General features: G+C 38.2%; 1 protein-coding gene and 1 pseudogene across 1 annotated transcript in view; both read right to left on the reverse strand.

Annotated features, from left to right (window-relative positions):
- Nucleotides 1-20,183, reverse strand: part of ANKS1B (ankyrin repeat and sterile alpha motif domain containing 1B) — a 1,077,938-nt gene that overhangs the window by 733,240 nt on the left and 324,515 nt on the right. The gene's annotated exons all lie outside the window — the stretch shown is intronic.
- On the reverse strand, nt 532-19,054 carry LOC136792317 (kinetochore-associated protein 1-like; annotated as a pseudogene).

The following is a 20,183-nucleotide window of genomic DNA, read 5'->3' on the forward strand; positions in this document are numbered from 1 at the left end:
TAGCCCGAACACTACAACCAAGCAATAGTTCTATCTGGGGTCTGAATCAATCAAGGTGGGGTGCTCTTTTCTAATCTGTTCAGAGGTTCTATATGGGGTAGTGGGTGACCCTGAAAGAGTATCCCTAGGAGACAGAAGATGAGCTACTCTACTGACTGGCAAAGAGCCTTTCATGTTCAACATACTAACACTTCAGTCTTAAATGTTTAGTGAATTGAACTGAGTGTTACTGAGTAAATGAATTATCTCCAAGTACTATATACATAAAAAACCTATCAGAAATACACTGTTCAGGGCTTCCCTGGTGGTGCAGTGGTTGAGAGTCTGCCCGCCGATGCAGGGGACTCGGGTTCGTGCCCCGGTCTGGGAAGATCCCACATGCCGCGGAGCGGCTGGGCCCGTGAGCCATGGCCGCTGAGCCTGTGTGTCCAGAGCCTGTGCTCTGCAACGGGAGAGGCCACAACAGTGAGAGGCCTGCGTACTACAAAAAAAAAAAAGGGGGGGGGTGGGAGAGAGGGGAGTAAAAAAGAGTCATTGTTCCAGAGCAGTTCTGAAATCCAGTGGGCAAATGGGATTTTCTTGATTAGGTTTCAAGGCCTGGGAATTATCCTCCTTGGCTCTCAGCTCCATTCTCTGAAGTCTCCGTCCTTCTTGGTTCTGCCCTTTGAGTGAGCTTTCCTTTTTCACGAAAGGTAGCATATGTTTGTTGTCCAGTAGTTTTATCAGCCTGCTTCCTGCCAGTAGAATTTTGGAGATTTGACAGCCTCCTTTTCTTTTGTGCCTTCTCTATCTCTTTCAGCCTAAGCTGGCAATGTTTTTGCTGAAATAAATTTCTCAAGAACTTTGTGGGTTTTCCATGGATTTCATAGGGATTCATTCTAGTAAAGAAATGCCATATCCACAGATGTTTTCAAGATTATCCCTTTTCTATATCTTGGCTTCCTGCCAAGATGGATAATGAACAATACTCTTAAGCCTCCTAGAGGTACCCTGGTTTGATGTAGAAGATCAATGAGGCATACCTTTAATCTCCTGAGAGGGCTTTTGTGTGATTGAATACTCTGACATTTTGATCTTTCTAAATGCAAAAGGTTGTATGGTCACACACTCAATTATTTCTTGATACCATACTTTTGGCAGACATAGCATCTTCTGCCATTTGGACAGGCTGAGAATGTTCTAAATCATTCAATCCTAGTTCATTTTTGTTTAACATTTCTTCTTTCAATTTACCTCTATCTACTCACATGTTATTATAAGCAACAAGAGAAAACCAGGAGGCATCTTTGGTACTTCACTTGGAAATCTCCTTAGCTATATGTGTAAATTCATATTTCACAATGTTTCACATATTTCATTAATATTTCTGCCAGCACATAACAGGATCCCTCTTCCTCCAGTTTCCAACAACATGCTCCTCACTTCTGAGCCCTTCAGGGCAGTGTTCTCAAAGTCAAGGTTTCTACCATCTGTTCACAGTAATTCAGGCTTTCTCTATTATGCTCCCCCAAACTTTTCCAATAGGCCTCTGCTTATTGCCCCATCCCAAAGCCACTCCTACATTTTAGGTTGTGTTATAGCAGCACGCCTCTCTTGATACCAAAATCTGTATTACTTTTCTGTTACTGCATAACAAATTACCATAAACTTAGCAGCTTAAAGCGACATCCAATTATTTTCTCCGAGTTTTTTTGACTCAAGACTCTGGGCATAGTTCAGATAAGTCCTCTGCTCAGAGCCTTGAAGGCTGTATTCTGGGCTCCAGGTCTGTGATTCCAATCTAGAGCTTAGGGTTCTCTTCCAAGCTCATTCAGATAATTGGAAGAATTCAGTTCCTTGATACTGTAGGACTAAGGCTTTCAGTTTCTACAGGCTGCCTCTCTCCTAGTCAAATGCAATTTATAACATGACTCTTTGCTTTCCTCTAGGCCAGCAAGGGAACATCTCTCTTTAAAGAGCTCATCTGATTAGGTCAAGCTCATCTAGTAAAAAATCTCTCCTTTGATTAACTTAAAATCGATCAGGGACCTTAATTACATCTAAAAATCCCTCTCTATATATATATATCCCTTTAAGTTGGGAAGAAAACTACTGTCTCACTCCCAGCTTCCCCATCACGACACACCCATACATACACATACACAAACATACTTAGTTGTAGATCATAAGGTTTTCCCAAGATACGTCCATATAGGTGCATGATTTTCTCCAGTGGTGCTAAACAGCCTTAGTTTAGCAGCAGAGAATATTGACAGTGGAACTGCTCCGAAGAAAGAGGATAAAGAGGTCCCTAAAGGATTTTCAACATGAAGAAGCAGGAGATATTTGGAGGAGGAACTCAGAGTGGATAAAGGCATCAGGACCAAGACAATGACACACAAAATGGCAGCCAATCATCCTGTGATCTAAGTAGAACAGAAATCTCAATGGAAAGACTTTCCTAAGAAATTCTTAGAGGAGCATAATTGCTCATACTCCACATTTTAACTAACCAAGCAGTGGTAAACAGACAAACCTAGGAGAGGGCTTACCAACTGAGACTGCACTTAATCTGGAGATGGACAGATGCACTGGAGGCAACCTGAGGCACACATCCCCCAACCCCCTGCCACTTTCCAGGTGTGGTTCTCAGACTTGACAACAAGGACAATTTTTTTATTTCATACGAACCAAGATCCAGTGGTTTAATTAAATGACAGTACTGTTGCATTAGTTTCCTATTGCTGCTGTAACAAATTACCACAATTTCCTGGCTTAAAAAAACACAAATTTATGATGTTATAGTTCTGTCATCAGGGCTGCATTCCTTTTGGGGGCTCTAGGAGAATCTATTTTCCTGCCTCTGCCAGTTTCTAGAGGCGAAATGCATTATTTGGTTCAGGGTCCGTTCCTCTATCTCCAAAGTCAGCAGCATGGCATATTCAAATCTCTCTCCTATTCTGACATTCTTGTCTTCTATAAGCATATTTGTAATTACATTGGACTTATTTAGATTACCCAAGATAATATTCCCATCTCAAAATCCTTAGGTTAACCACATCTGCAAAGTCTCTTTTGTCGTGTAAGGCAACCTTTCACAGGTTTGGGGATTAAAGTGTAGACATTGTTGAGGGCCATTATTTTGCTTACCATAACAGTCAAATGCCTTTCTAATATTCAAACTCAATTAGTTCATTTGACTGCTGATGAAAATTCTCAGTAATATATTAATGAGCTTGCTTATAAAATTCATTTGCAATATATTTCTACAGATTTTTATATTCTCTAAGAAAATTAACAGAGAGATTGTAATTCACAAATCTGATTAGCTAACAGAAAGTATTAAGAAACATCATGTTCCTAAGGAGTTGCTTCAAAGCATTCACAAAGCATCTAATCTGTTCTTATAACTGTCACTTAAAGTAAGGGAAAAGTGGATATTATTACAGCCATTTTCAAGTTAGGAAACTAAAGCATGTAGTGGCTTAAGTGGCTTTCCCTAGATCACTCAGGGAGGAATACTGAAGGAGTTATGAATAGAACTCAGCCTCTTCTATTCCCATTCAGTAGCTAAAAAGGCTAGGAATAACAGTTACAATGATTCATACTGACTATCTAGTGTCTCTTCTCCAGAGCACAGCATATCCAAAAGAGAAATCATCACAGAGGCATTAATATGCCCTTGGTTAGTATTTTTTAACCTCCTGGTTTCAATAAGCTCTAAAGAAGTATAGAGAACATGTTTCAACCTGTTGGGGAAATCTACTAGACCTTGAGTCATTTTGCTTGAATTTCAAATAGGTTTGGAAGGTCTTAAACATTACTTTAAATTTTAAAAACATACATTGCTAATCTAACTGGTAGATAAAAATAAAAAGTAAAGGAATAATTGCATGTGCTGAGGGCTTTAATTACAGATGTGCTGACACAGTACTGTAGTAGAGTGGGAGGCTATGCTGCATGGTGGTAAGAGCTGGGGGGTCAGAGAGAATTTGGTTAGAATGCCAATTCTTCCAGGCATACCAGCTGTGTAAACTTGGACAGGCCGCCTACCCTCTCAGATTCCTTATCATAAAAATATAATAGCTATTTTACAGAGCTGATGGGAAGACTGAAAACAATGTGTGTAAATTTGTGTGTAAACTGTATAACTGAATCACTTTGCTGTACACCTGAAACTAACACAACATTGTTAATCAACTATATTCCAATATAAAAATTTTTTAAAAATAAGGTATGTAAAATACCTAGCACATAAAAGCATTTAATAACTTTCCTACCTAGGAAAAACCTAAAGTGTACAAACAGATTTTCCTGCTAAAAATATGTGCAGTGGATACTCTGATATGCTGCCCAGATTCCACTTCAGGGAGGAAAGATTTATTCCCCAGGCTGCTGGGAGTGCTGCTTATGGAAGGCTGTTTGTTGTAAGCAACAATAGGGATTGCCTTGGCTGAAGACAACCTCCTCACCCAATATCCACCCCCACTCCATGGTGACCTGCCCCTGGACTGCCCCAGTTACTGATCCGAAGGTCTGCCGTCCTGATCAGAATTTACCATAGGGTTGGCTAAGGCCTCTGTTGAGACTACTTTCCAGCTCAACTTCTCCCTCTGTCCAGTCATGCTTCTTCCATTTCACTTCCGTTCCACAGGTGTTGATCTCAACAGCACTACCTACAAGCCTCCTATACCCTAGTCAGTTAGGAGTCGTTTTCTCAGGGAACCCCATCCAGCAACAAGGTTGCAGGGTGTGTTGCTCAGCATCTCATATGGACCTTATCATTATCATTCCCCACAAGGGCACAAGTGCACATGACACAACCAAACATTGTTCAGTTGCTCTGGCAAGAAGTGAAGAGTAAGGATTCTTAAGCCTTGCATATTACTTCTGCCACTGTTGACCAAGGCGCCGGAGTAAGTGTGACCCCTCTGCTCCCACTCTATTTTACACCTTCTGAACATCTTTCACTCACCAGTTTGTGTAAAGATTCATATCTAATAAGCAACAGTATTGCTTATTGTTAAGATTGTTGTCTGGGGTTTGTTTTATAATACTCCAGAAAGAAATACAAAAAGAGGGAGGATAAATGAAACAAGATTGGTAAAATGTTGATCACTGGTGAAGCTGGGTGACTGGTACAAAGAACTTCATCATACTATTCTATTTCTATAATATGTTTGAACTTTTCAATAATAAGAAAATTGGATATTAGTATAACTTAAAAAAGTACATGCATGTACTTTTTAAAATACATTTAAGGCATGTACTTTTATGATCAATTTTTAAGATAGGTTTAACAATATATATAAATTCTGTTCTGCTTATGTTAAGCAAATAAATCTAAGAAAATATGGAAAAATTCATATTTCCCAAAGCAGATAAAATAGAGCTTGTTAGGCATCTTTCCAAGTAGTTCTCAAGTTTATTTTTTAAAGTTGCTGAGGCCTTCCTTAAAAGCAAACCCCATAAGGCATTTCAAACTAAACTTATAAGAGATTTTTAAAAGATTTACTCTTCTTATTAAAAGTACAATGTACAGCTCTTCTGTGCATTATACAGACTTTTAGATTATTGAGATATTATAATGTAATGGCAAATTATTCCAGTTTTTAAAAGCTCAAATATCTAAATGTCTTTTTGAAAACAATATGAGTTAGTACAATATGTTTTTAAAATCTAGCCTAACCACATCCTACTTTATCCTCAACCCTTAAAAAGGACTCTGGAGACTCAGTAACTTGTGCCACCGATATTATTTAAATTTTGGTCAAAACAACTCTGTTCTATATTTATATATAATGATTAAGTGTTGTTAGAATCACAATAAGAGAAGGTAGTGTCTGACAAGTATTCAGTTTGCATAGAGTGGTATTATTTCTGTCTAACTCTCAAATGTTTATTTTAAGTATGCTGTGATGAGGAAACCCAGAAGCGTCCAAATACATTACACAAACAAGTTTCCTATCTTTGTATTCTTCTACATTTAAAGGGCTTTCTGAAATCTGAGATCTCTAACAATTGAGGTAGTTTAATCCAACACTTTGGAGAATAGCATCATTCAGAAAATGATTTTTCTCAAAGGGACTTGATTATTTCAATAATTATAGAGCTGCCCTAAGGGCTTCTTATAGCCAGGTTATTATTATGTACAGGTATTCTTTATATAAATAAGACTTGGTTGACCTGAAACAAAAAGAAGGGAATGGAACATTCTAAAGACAAACACATAAATGGTGTGTTTAGGAGCTAGTCTAATAGCCTATGAAGACTGAATTTTTAAAGCATTTCACCTAGCTCTCTGGACTACCCCCAAATAAACAAACTATCAAATAAAATCCAAATATGTATAAAATATATGCATGTGGCACCCAGTCCATGAGAGATTTGAGAAGAATTTGGTGTAAGATAAATAAGAATGAGATGGGATGACAATCAGGAAAACTAGGTTATAGTACTAGATTTGCCACTAACTAGATCTATGACCCTGGGAGCTTAATTTCTCTGAATCTCAGTTTCTTCATCTGTAAGATGAAGGCACCTTACTGTTAATTATATTCCAATGTTTAGGAATCAAGTATTATATTTTCAATATTAATAAGCAATCATAAAAATTTTAAGCAACTGGATAAAAACAATCTTGAATAGAAATTAAACAAGGATAAAAAATGTAAATAAAAGTTTTCTAAAAGTTGAAAATAAATGTTAATTATTATATAAAAGTTTAAGTTTCCAAATAAGTGTTCCATCTCCCACACTACATTCTCCTAAAGTTTCCTGAAATAACATGGGATTGACCTTATGCCAGGCAATCTAATGCATGCTCTGTAAACCTGGTAATTCAAATATAAGCCATGCAATTTTATAATTCAAACCGATTTTATAATTCAAATGTATTATTAAGTTAAATTCAACAGTTATAGTCTCTAATATTTGGAAATTTCACTTTTAACCAAAATTTATAAAATTTGAAGTGCTGCATTCAAGGTACTTGTGGGCTTATTCAACAGGGAAACTACTTCAGGCTGGGGGAACAATAAACATAAATTTTCATACTGTTATATAATTATGAGGCAACATTAAGTCGGTAAAATTCAGGTGGTAAGCCTAAAAATCCAAGAAAACTATAGATATATGCAATTATTTTTATACATTATAATAATTCCCATATCTGCAATAATAGCAACTATAGGTACATATGGAGCTTTAATAAGACAAATAATTATGTTTCAATAATTAAACATATATGTCACATTTTAATTCTTACAGTGCATTTTGAATGTGTTATATCATTTAAATCACAAAATAATTTAAGCATAATACCTCCATTTATTTTATAATTTCTATTTTATGGATAAAGAGATTGATCAGGTACAACTTTTAAAAGAGCAAGTATGTTGCCTTAATCAAGGCTACTTGTTAAAATTCCCGTAAGAGTGGAGTCTTGGAAAATCATAATATATACTGAAAATCTATTTAGGCCACAAAATAGATTTTCAGTATCTACTGATACAATATAGCTTTTTGTTCCTTAATTTATTGATGCAAAGAAAGATATTATTGATTTCCTGATGCTTAAATATCCTTCCAGTTCTAGAATAGATTCTACTAGCTCATGGGCATCATCTTTTCTTTAAATTGCTATATTCTCTTGCAATATTATACCTAGATATACATAGACATGAGAGTTAATTTTTAAAAAATTTTTACTTTGGTGTTATCTTAGTTGGGATTAAGTACCAGCATTATGTTAGCCTCATAAAATGAAACTTTATATATTTTTCTACGGCCAGGAATAATTTAGAATTTATAACTTATAGTGACATTCACTCATCAACCTCTTTTTTCTCTTTATTGTACTTACCTGAAAAATCCCAATTCTGGCTAAATGTAACTCTCTGCCTAAAACCAAACAAAGCAGCCTAACACTGTTTGGAGAAAAATGTATTTTCCACTCTCCAATATGACTCTTTCAGACTTTCAGTTTTCTCCTCCAGCATACCATTTCCCATATCATTCTCAATTAATAGTCATGTTTATTATTTCACTGGTGAAATAAAATTAAAAGAAAACCTCCTCAGAGTGAGGAAGGTTATCAAGGATAAAGAATAGCATTACATGATGATAAAGGGGTCAATTCTCCAAGAAGACATAACCATCTTTATTGTGTATGTACCTAACAATAGAGTGTCAAAATACAGGAGGCAGAAACTGATAGAACTGCAGGGAGAAATAGATAAATATATTATTTTAGTTGGAGATGTCAACACCCTCTATCAGACATGGGCAGATCCAGCATGCAGAAAATCAGTAAGGACATAGCTGAACTCAACAACATCAATCAACTAGGTATACCAGATCTACAGATCTATTCATCCAACTACAGCAGAATACACATTCCTCTCAATATCACATGGACATTCACCAAAATAGACCATATTCTGGGCCATAAAACACACTTTAATAAACTTAAAAGAACAGGAATCATACGATATCTGTTCTCAGATCATAATAAAGTTAAACAAGATATCAATAACAGAAAGAAAATTCCCAAATATCATTTGTGGAGATTAAATAACACTCTTCTAAACAACACATAGGTCAAAAGAGAAATCTCAAGAGACATGAAAAATATTCTGAACTAGGGCTTCCCTGGTGGTGCAGAGGTTGAGAGTCCACTTGCCGATGCAGGGGACGTGAGTTCGTGCCCCAGTCCAGGAAGATCCCACATGCCACAGAGCGGCTGGGCCCGTAAGCCATGGCTGTTGAGCCTGCGCGTCTGGAGCCTGTGCTCCGCAACGGGAGAGGCCACAATGGTGAGAGGCTTGCATACCACAAAAATATATATATATATATTCTGAACTAAATGAAAATGAAAATAAAACTTATCAAAATTCGTGGGATCCAGGGAAAGCAGTGGGTAGAGGGAAATTTATATCTTTGAATGCATAGATTAGAAAACAAGAAAGATCTAAAATCAATCATCTAAGCTTCCATCTTGGGAAACTAGAAAAAGAAGAGCAAATTAAATCCAAAGTAAGCAGAAGAAAAGAAATAATAAAAATTAGAGCAAAATCAGGGACTTCCCTGGTGGCGCAGTGGATAAGACTCCACACTCCCAATGCAGGGGGCCTGGGTTCAATCACTGGTCAGGGAACTATATCTCACATGTATGCTACAACTAAGAGTTTGCATGTCACAACTAAGGAGCCTGTGTGCCACAACTAAGGAGCCCGAGACCTGCAACTAAGGAGCCCGCCTGCCACAACTAAGACGCAGCACAACCAAATAAATAAATAAATTTTTTAATAAATAAGTAAATAAAACACCAGACCATAAGGTAGAATTCCAAATGATATTTTTTTAAAAAATACAGCAAAATCAATGAAATTTAAAACAGAAAATCTGTAGAGAAAATCAATAAAATCAAAATCTTGTTCTTTGGGAAAAAGAATCAATAAAACTGATAAGCCCCTGACCAGGTTAACTAAGAAAAATAAAGACAAAACCTACTAATATCAGATATGAAAGAGGGTACATCACTACAAATACCATGGACTTTAAAAGGATAAATAAGAAATACTATGAACAACTTTATGACCACAAATTTGGTAACCTAGATGAAAGGGACCAATTCTTTAAAAGAACAAATGGCCAAAACTCACGTAAGAAGAAATAGGCAACTTGAATAGACGTTTTTGTTTGTTTGTTTTTATTTTTTTATTCTTTTTTCATATTACACAAATTCTTCTTAACAAATATATGTTGCTTTTGTGACCAGAAAAAAAAGTTTTAAGAAAGGATGCAATGCTCAAAAGGAAAATCTATATGATCACTATTAACTTACATCTGTGTCAGATAAACATCCTATTACTGCCATAGCTTTTGCTTCCCATGCTGTATCAAACAATGAGCTGAACTTTGAGCTGCATCTCTTCAATAAATCCTCTATGTACAGAAAGAGAACTTCCTCCACCTGCAAGTCATGTTCCCTCATGTAAACTCTTATAAACTTCTCGAAGATGGAAGGAATAAGCTCGGGGGTCAGCACTTTATTAAACATTCAGAATACAATGGTGGTTGTATCCTCCTTCTCAGAATCAGAGAGGGCCAAATTGCAGTTGTATTTCCTATGCAGTGTGATTAACTCTTGCAGGTCATTTAACAAAGTCCTTAATGACATACTTCCTCTGTGTTTTGATAATCCAAGGAACTTCAACACCAAGAGGACACCAATTCTAACTCATATGGTTTTTCTGCTGTAAAAAATACCTCTGCCAGTTGAAGCCCATTTTCTGGCCACTCTGCCTTATCAGTTACTTCAAGGCTCCTGGCTGCTTGTTCCAACCATTTTGTAAGAATTTTCTGTCCTTCAGGTATAGTCCTTTTCACAAATGGTATCACATCATTTTAAAGCCATGCACAAAGCTTTTGCAAAGAGACTGGTGTAGAAATTGAGTTGAGCAAGTTCTCAAGCATTTTCACATCAAATCTGCTTTCAAAGTTTGCCCGATGTCTCAGCCAAAGGTACTGTGCACAAACAAGGTTTCCCTCTCTTCGCTGTAAAAAAATATCCTTAAGGTCATCTTCATTATTCAGAAATTCAATCCAAGAGCCATGGAAGAGACCGCAGCAACAGGGTGCGGAGGGCAAAGCGGAGAGATTCCTGCAGAGGATCGGTGCTGACCAGCACTCACCAGCCCGGGAGGCTTGTCAGCTCACCCGCCGGGAGTGGCGGAGGCTGGGAGCTGAGGCTCGGGCTTCGGTCGGAAGCCGGGAGAGGACTGAGGTTGGCGGCGTGAACACAGCCTGAAGGGGTTACTGCGCCAAGGCTGGCCGGGAGGGAGTCCGGGAGAAGACTGGAGCAGCCAAAGAGGCAAGAGAACTTTTCTTCCCTCTTTGCTTCCTGGGGCGCGAGGACAGGGGATTAAGCGTGCCACTGAAAGGAGCTCCAGAAATGGGCGCGAGCCGCGGCCATCAGCGTGGACAACAGAGATGGCCATGAGACGCTAAGGCTGCTGCTGCCACCACCAAGAAGCCTGTGTGCGAGCACAGGTCACTCTTCACACCTCCCCTCCTGGGAGCCTGTGCAGCCCGCCACTGCCAGGGTCCCGGGATCCAGGGACAACTTCCCCAGGACAACGCACGGTGCGCCTCAGGCTGGTGCAATGTCACGCTGGTCTCTGCCGCCGCAGGCTCGCCCCGCATCCGTACCCCTCCCTCCCCACGGCCTGAGCCAGAGCCCCCGAATCAGCTGCTCCTTTCACCCTGTCCTGTCTCAGCGAAGAGCAGACGCCCTCGGACGACCTATGCGCAGAGGCAGGGCCAAGTCCAAAGCTGAACACCAGGAGCTGTGTGAACGAAGAGGAGAGGGGGGAGGTCTCTCCCAGCAGCCTCAGAAGCAGCGGATTAAATCTCCACAATCAATTTGAAGTGCCCTGCATCTGTGCAATACCTGGATAGACAGCGAATCATCCCAAATTGAGGAGGTGGACTTTGGGAGCAAGATATATTATTATTTTCCCCTGTTTCTCTTTTTGTGAATGTGTATGTGGGTGCTGCTGTGTGAGATTTTGTCTGTATAGCTTTGCTTTCACCATTTGTCCTAAGGTTCTGACCGACCTGTTTTTTTGTTTGTTTGTTTTACTTTAAAAAATTTTTCTTCTTAATAATTATTTTTTACTTTAATAGCTTTATTTTATCCTACTTTATTTTATCTTCTTTTTTTCTTTCTTCCTTCCTTTCTTCCCTCCTATCCTCCCTTCCTTCCTCCCTCCCTTCCTTCCTTCTTTTATTTCCTTTCTATTTTTTCTCCCTTTTATTCTGAGCCATGTGAATTACAGGCTCTTGGTGCTCCAGCCAGGCGTCAGGGCTGTGTCTCTGAGGTGGGAGAACAAACTTGAGGACACTGGTCCACAAGAGACCTCCCAGCACCACGTAATATCAAACGGCGAAAATCTCCCAGAGATCTCCATCTCAACACCAAAACCCAGCTTCACTCAATGACCAGCAAGCTACAGTGCTGGACACCCTATGCCCCAAAACTAGCAAGACAGGACTATAGCCCCATCCATTAGCAGAGAGGCTGCCTAAAATCATAATAAGGCTACTGACACCCCAAAACACACCATTAGACGTGGACCTGCCCACCAGAAAGACAAGATCCAGCCTCATCCACCAGAACACAGGCATTAGTCCCTGCCACCAGGAAGCCTAGTCAACCCACTGAACCAACCTTAGCCACTGGGGACAGACACCAAGAACAACAGACTACGAACCTGCAGCCTGCAAAAAGGAGACCCCAAACACAGTAAGCAAAATGAAAAGACAGAAAAACACACAGCAGATGAAGGAGCAAGGTAAAAACCCACCAGACCTAACAAATGAAGAGGAAATAGGCAGTCTACCTGAAAAAGAATTCAAAATAATGATAGAAAAGATGATCCAAAATCTTGCAAATAGAATAGACAAAATGCAAGAAACATTTAACAAGGACCTAGAAGAAATAAAGAGGAAGCAAGCATCGATGAGCAACACAATAAATGAAATTAAAAATACTCTAGATGGGATCAATGGCAGAATAACTGAGGCAGAAGAACGGATAAGTGACCTGCAAGATAAAATAGTGGAGATAACTACTGCAGAGCAGAATAAAGAAAAAAAAATGAAAGGAACTGAGGACAGTCTCAGAGACCTCTGGAAAAACATTAAACACACCAACATTCGAATTATAGGGGTCCCAGAAGAAGAATAGAAAAAGAAAGGGACTGAGAAAATATTTCAAGAGATTATAGTTGAAAACTTCCCTAATATGGGAAAGGAAATAGTCAATCAAGTCTAGGAAGCACAAAGAGTCCCATACAGGATAAATCCAAGGAGAAACACACCAAGACACATAATAATCAAACTATCAAAAATTAAACACAAAGAAAACATATTAAAAGCATCAAGGGGGCTTCCCTGGTGGCGCAGTGGTTGAGAATCCGCCTGCCAATGCAGGGGACACAGGTTCGTGCCCCGGTCTGGGAAGATCCCACATGCCGCGGAGCGGCTGGGCCCGTGAGCCATGGCCGCTGACTCTGCGCGTCTGGAGCCTGTGCTCCGCAACGGGAGAGGCCACAACAGTGAGAGGCCCGCGTACCACAAAAAAAAAAAAAAAAAAAAAAAAAAAAGCAGCAAGGGAAAAACAACGAATAACACACAGGGGAATCCCCACAAGGTTAACATCTGATTGTTCAGCAGAAACTCTGCAAGCCAGAAGGGAGTGGCAGGACATATTTAAAGTGATGAAGGAGAAAAACCTACAACCGAGATTACTCTACCCAGCAAGGATCTCATTCAGATTTGATGGAGAAATTAAAAACTTTACAGACAAGCAAAAGCTGAGAGAGTTCAGCACCACCAAACCAGCTTTACAACAAATGCTAAAGGAACTTCTCTAGGCAAGAAACATAAGAGAAGGAAAAGACCTACAAGAACAAACTCGAAACAATTAAGTAAATGGCAATAGGAACATACATATTGATAATTACCTTAAATGTAAATGGATTAAATGCTCCCACCAAAAGACGCAGACTGGCTGAATGGATACAAAAATGAGACCTATATTATGCTGCCTAAAAGAGACCTACTTCAGACCTAGAGACACATACAGACTGAAAGTGAGGGGATGGAAAAAGATATTCCATGCAAATGGAAATCAAAAGAAAGCTGGAGCAGCAATTCTCATATCAGACAAAATAGACTTTAAAATAAAGACTGTTACAAGAGACAGACAAGGACACTACCTATTGATCAAGGCATCGATCCAAGAAGAAGATATAACACTTGTAAATATTTATGCACCCAACATAGGAGCACCTCAATACATAAGGCAAATGCTAACAGCCATAAAAGGGGAAATCGACAGTAACACAATCATAGTAGGAGACTGTAACACCCCACTTTCACCAATCACAGATCATCCAAAATGAAAATAAATAAGGAAACACAAGTTTTAAATGATACATTAACTAAGATGGACTTAATTGACATTTATAGGACATTCCATCCAAAAACAACAGAATACACATTTTTCTCAAGTGCTCATGGAACATTCTCCAGGACATCATATCTTGGGTCAGAAATCTAGCCTTGGTAAATTTAAGAAAATTGAAATCGTATCAAGTATCTTTTCCGACCACAACGCTATGAGACTAGATATCAATTACAGGAAAAGATCTGTAAAAAATATAAAAACATGGAGGCTAAACAATACATTACTTATTAACGAAATGATGAAGGAAGAAATCAAAGAGGAAATCAAAAAATACCTAGAAACAAATGACAATGGAGACACAATGACCCAAAACCTATGGGATGCAGCAAAAGCAGTTCTAAGAGGGAAGTTTACAGCAATACAATCCTACCTTAAGAAAAAGGAAACATCTAGAATAAACAACCTAAATTTGCACCTAAAGCAAATAGACAAAGAAGAACAAAAATCCCCAAATGAAGCAGAAGGAAGGAAATCATAAAGATAAGATCAGAAATAAATGAAAATGAAATGAAGAAAATGATAGCAAATATCGATAAAACTAAAAGCTGGTTCTTTGAGAAGATAAACAAAATTGATAAACCATTAGCCACACTCATCAAGAAAAACAGGGAGAAGACTCAAATCAACAGAATTCGAAATGAAAAAGGAGAAGCAACAACGGACACTGCAGAAATACAAAAGATTATGAGAGATTACTACAAGCAACTGTATGCCAATAAAATGGACAACCTGGAAGAAACGGACAAATTCTTAGAAATGCACAACCTGCCGAGACTGAACCAGGAAGAAATAGAAAATATGAACAGACCAATCACAAGCACTGTAATTGAAAATGTGATTAAAAATCTTCCAACAAACAAAAGCTGAGGACCAGATGGCTTCACAGGCGAATTCTATTAAACATTTAGAGAAGGACTAACACCTATCCTTCTGAAACTCTTCCAAAAGATAGCAGAGGGAGGAACACTCCCAAACTCATTCTATGAGGCCACCATCACCCTGATACCAAAACCAGACAAAGATGTCACAAAGAAAGAAAACTACAGGCCAATATCACTGATGAACATTGATGCAAAAATCCTCAACAAAATACTAGCAAACAGAATCCAACAGCACATTAAAAGGATCATACACCATGATCAAGTGGGGTTTATTCCAGCAATGCAAGGATTCTTCAATATATGCCAATCAATCAATATGATACGCCATAACAACAAACTGAAGGAGAAAACCCATATGATCATCTCAATAGATGCAGAGAAAGCTTTTGACAAAATTCAACACCCATTTATGATAAAAACCCTGCAGAAAGTAAGCATAGAGGGAACTTTCCTCAACATAATAAAGGCCATATATGACAAACCCACAGCCAGCATCATTCTCAATGGTGAGAAACTGAAACCATTTCAACTAAGATCCAGAACAAGACAAGGTTGCCCACTCTCACCACTCTTATTCAGCATAGTTTTGGAAGTTCTAGCCACAGCAATCAGAGAAGAAAAAGAAATAAAAGGAATCCAAATCGGAAAAGAAGAAGTAAAGCTGTCACTGTTTGCAGATAACATGATACTATACATAAAGAATCCTAAGGATGCTACCAGAAAACTACTAGAGCTAATCAATGAATTTGGTAAAGTAGCAGGATACAAAATTAATGCACAGAAATCTCTGGCATTCTTATACACTAATGATGAAAAATCTGAGAGTGAAATTAAGAAAACACTTCCATTTACCACTGCAACAAAAAGAATAAAATATCTAGGAATAGACCTACCTAAGGAGACAAAAGACCTGTATGCAGAAAATTATAAGACACTTATGAAAGAAATTAAAGATGATACAAATAGATGGAGAGATATACCATGTTCTTGGATTGGAAGAATCAACATTGTGAAAATGACTCTACTACCCAAAGCAATCTACAGATTCAATGCAAGCTCTATCAAACTACCACCGGCAGTTTTTACAGAACTAGGACAAAACATTTCACAATTTGTATGGAAACACAAAAGACCCCGAATAGCCAAAGCAATCTTGAAAACGAAAAATGGAGCTGGAGGAATCAGGCTCCCTGACTTCAGACTATATTACAAAGCTACATTAATCAAGACAGTATGGTACTGGAACAAAAACAGAAATATAGATGCACGGAACAGAATAGAAAGCCCAGAGATAAACCCACACACATATGGTCACCTTATTTTTGATAAAAGAGGCAAGAATATACAGTGGAGAAAAGACAGTCTCTTCAATAAGTGCTGCTGGGAAAACTGGACAGGTACATGTAAAGGTATGAAATTAGAACACTCCCTAACACCATACACAAAAATAAACTCAAAATGGATCAAAGACCTAAATGTAAGGCCAGACACTATCCAACTCTTAGAGGAAAACATCGTCAGGACACTCTATGACATAAACCACAGCAAGAGCCTTTCTGACCCACCTCCTACAGATATGGAAATAAAAACAAAAATAAACAAATGGATCCTAATGAAACTTAAAAGCTTTTGCACAGCAAAGGATACCATAAACAAGACGAAAAGACAGCCCTCACGATGGGAGAAAATAGTTGCAAATGAAGCAACTGACAAAGGATTAACCTCCAAAATTTATAAACAAATCATGCAGCTCAATAACAAAAAAAAACCCAAACCAAAAATGGGCAGAAGACCTAAATAGACATTTCTCCAAAGAAGATATACAGATTGCCAACAAACACATGAAAGAATGCTCAACATCATTAATCATTAGAGAAATGCAAATCAAAACTACAATAAGATATCATCTCACACCAGTCAGAATGGCCATCATCAAAAAATCTACAAACAATAAATGCTGGAGAGGGTGTGGAGCAAAGGGAACACTCTTGCACTGTTGGTGGGAATGTAAATTGATACAGCCATTATGGAGAACAGTATGGAGGTTCCTTAAAAAACTAAAAATAGAACTACCATACAACCCATCAATCCCACTACTGGGCATATACCCTGAGAAAACCATAATTCAAAAAGAGTCATGTACCAAAATGTTCATTGCAGCTCTATTTACAATAGCCAGGACATGGAAGCAACCTAAGTATCCATCAACAGATGAATGGATAAAGAAGATGTGGCACATATATACAATGGAATATTACTCAGCCATAAAAAGAAATGAAACTGAGTTATTTGTAGTGAGGTGGATGGACCTGGAGTCTGTCATACAGAGTGAAGTAAGTCAGAAGGAGAAAAACAAATATCGTATGCTAACACATATATATGGAATCTAAGGAAAAAAATGTCATGAAGAGACTAGGTGTAGGATGGGAATTAAAAAAGAAAAAAAGAAAGAAATTCAATCCAAGAGTTACCACTGAATTTTTCTGGTCCAAATGCTCCATAAAAAGTAGTCACTTTGCATGAGCCCTCAGTACCTCTTTTAAGCCATCAGAATAGACAGGAACAGTTTTATCTTCTTTCTTCAAAAGTCTGGTTTTGGCATAATTAGCATTCCCTGGTAGTTTCATAGGTTATCCATTGAGTCTCCAAGCAGTAAATCACCACAAATTCATCGTCCTGGATTTTATGCAGATTTTCCTTAGCTTCATCTACAAGTTTTTGCCATTTGGCCTGCTCACTGGTGTCCAGAGAACTCAAAGCTAGTTTCTCTAATATGTCATTTGATTCTACTTTGTAAACAAGCTCAACATCTAGTCCAAACAGAATGGCAAAGCTCTCGGCTTCAGCAAATTTGTGTTTGTGAAGTAACCAACTCAGTCTCTTTTCCGGTAAAGCTTCTGTAAGACATCTGAGAACTAAAACAGAGACTGAGTCTTCAGATGGTTTTGGATCATTTTTGCAAATTCCTTTCAGAAGGTATATGATAACTGTGCTAATTCCTGTTTGGACCAAAGAAGAAACACTAGATACTTCCAAAGAATACAGTATTTCCATCATAGGTAATGAATAGACCATGAGGTTTCTCATCTTATTAGTAGTAGTAGTGGTCAGAGCTACTAATGTGAGATTTATAATCCCTTGCCACATGACTGATGAAGGCTAATCTGCTTCTGTGGTGAGAAGAAACTCTGCTACGTGAAGGGAGGGCCAGTTCCATATGGGATTTAGGATGTAAATATCCCATAAGCTCAACACATTATTGGTATCAAAAACAAAAGGTAGATTGTCTATCAGCTGGAACTTCTTTGAACCTTCAATAATCTCTGCATCAATAACACTCTTAACTTAGGTCATCCCTTTCCTAGAAGAATCTAGTGCCCATTTTGAGAATGCACAATTACCAGTTCCCCCAATTATCACAAGGATTTCGCTTGCTAAATCACCAGCCACAAGACTGAGACAACCAAGGGTATGATAATTTTCAGTAGAAATAAAACTGGACTTGATTTGTCCTTGTAACATTTTTGCCATATGTAAGTCTACCTTTTCAATTGCTTGTTGAATTTTTACAAGCTGAAGATTTGTAATACAAAAAAAATCCATTGTTTGTAAGAAGCAACATATAAAAGCTACCTTCATTTGAACTATCTTCCCCAATAACAAGATTCGGTAAGTACACTGATTTTCATCGTTAGCTTTCTGAACAAAAGCGTTGGTGAGTAATGTTTGTTATTGAAGTTGCCACTTCTCTCCCCAACCAAAAGAAACTTTCCTTCTTGACACAGGCCAACCACATCCACTTCAGTAACTTTCCGGAGGAGATGTTTGCTAGTAAATCTACTTGATATAAAGCAGTTCCATGTTCTTTTCTTTTTTTTTTTTTTTTTTTGCGGTATGCGGGCCTCTCACTGTTGTGGCCTCTCCCATTGCGGAGCACAGGCTCCGAACGCGCAGGCCCAGCGGCCATGGCTCACGGGCTTAGTTGCTCCGCGGCATGTGGGATCTTCCCGGACCAGGGCACGAACCCGTGTCTCCTGCATCGGCAGGCGGATTCTCAACCACTGCGCCACCAGGGAAGCCCCATGTTCTTTTCTTGAACCAACACTTAGGTACCCACTTCCTGTATCATCGTCAGCAGCTCAATATCGTTCCACATGTTGCTGAGTTTGTTTTCCTGAGTCAGAAACCACTGCCTTCCCTGCAGTTGAAGAAACTAAAGAGGAACACTCAAGTTTATCATCCCCCGGCTTCTGGGCTCCAACAGATGCTCCTAGTCTCTTTAGAGTCCATGCCACAAATTTCCTGAATAGACTTTTATCTATTAAGAAATTGAATTAATTATTAACAATCTTCCAAAACAGAAAGCACTAGGCCCAGATGTGTTCATTGGTAAATTCCATCAAACATTTAAGGAAGAAGTTATACCAGTTTTCTACAATCTCTTTCAGAAGACAGAAGCAGAGGGAATATGTCTAATTCATTCATTGAGGCCAGCATTGCCCTAACATCAAAACCAGACAAAAATACTTCAAAAGAAACTAAGACCAATAGTCTCATGAACATAGATGAAAAACTCCTCAACAAAATATTAGAAAATCAAATGCAACAATATGAAAAAGAATTATATACTACAACCAAGTGGGATTTATTCCAGGTATGCAAGGCTGGTTCAACATTCAAAAATCAATTAATGTAATCCATCACACTAACAGACTAAAGAAGAAAAATCACATGATCATGTGAATAGATGCAGGAAAGTATTTAACAAAATTCACAACCACTCATGATAAAAGCTCTCAGTAAACTAGGAATAGAGAGAAACTTCCTCAAATCAATTAAAAAAAAAACTACAAAAAACCTACAGCTAAAACATTTAATGCTGAAAAACTCAAAGATTTCCCACTAAGATAAGGAACAAGACAAGAATAACCCTCATACTCCACTTTTCATTGTACTGGAATCCTTCGTAATGCCACTGGGAGAGAAAAGGAAATGAAACATATATAGATTGGGAAGGAAGAATTAAAATTGTCTTTATTTGCAGATGACATGACTGCTTATGTAAAAAGTTCAAAAGAATCAACCAAAAACTCCTGGAACTAAGTGGTTACAGCAAGGTTGCAAGATACAAAGTTACTATACAAAAATTAACTTCTTTCCTAACATACCAGCAATGAACAGTGGAGTTTGAAATTAAAAACACAATACCATTTACATTAGCAATTAAGAATTATTATTATAAATCTACAGTAATCAAGATAGGATGGTATTGGTGAAAGAACAGA

Source organism: Kogia breviceps, chromosome 12 (genome assembly GCF_026419965.1).
Source record: "Kogia breviceps isolate mKogBre1 chromosome 12, mKogBre1 haplotype 1, whole genome shotgun sequence".
NCBI lineage: Eukaryota > Metazoa > Chordata > Mammalia > Artiodactyla > Physeteridae > Kogia > Kogia breviceps.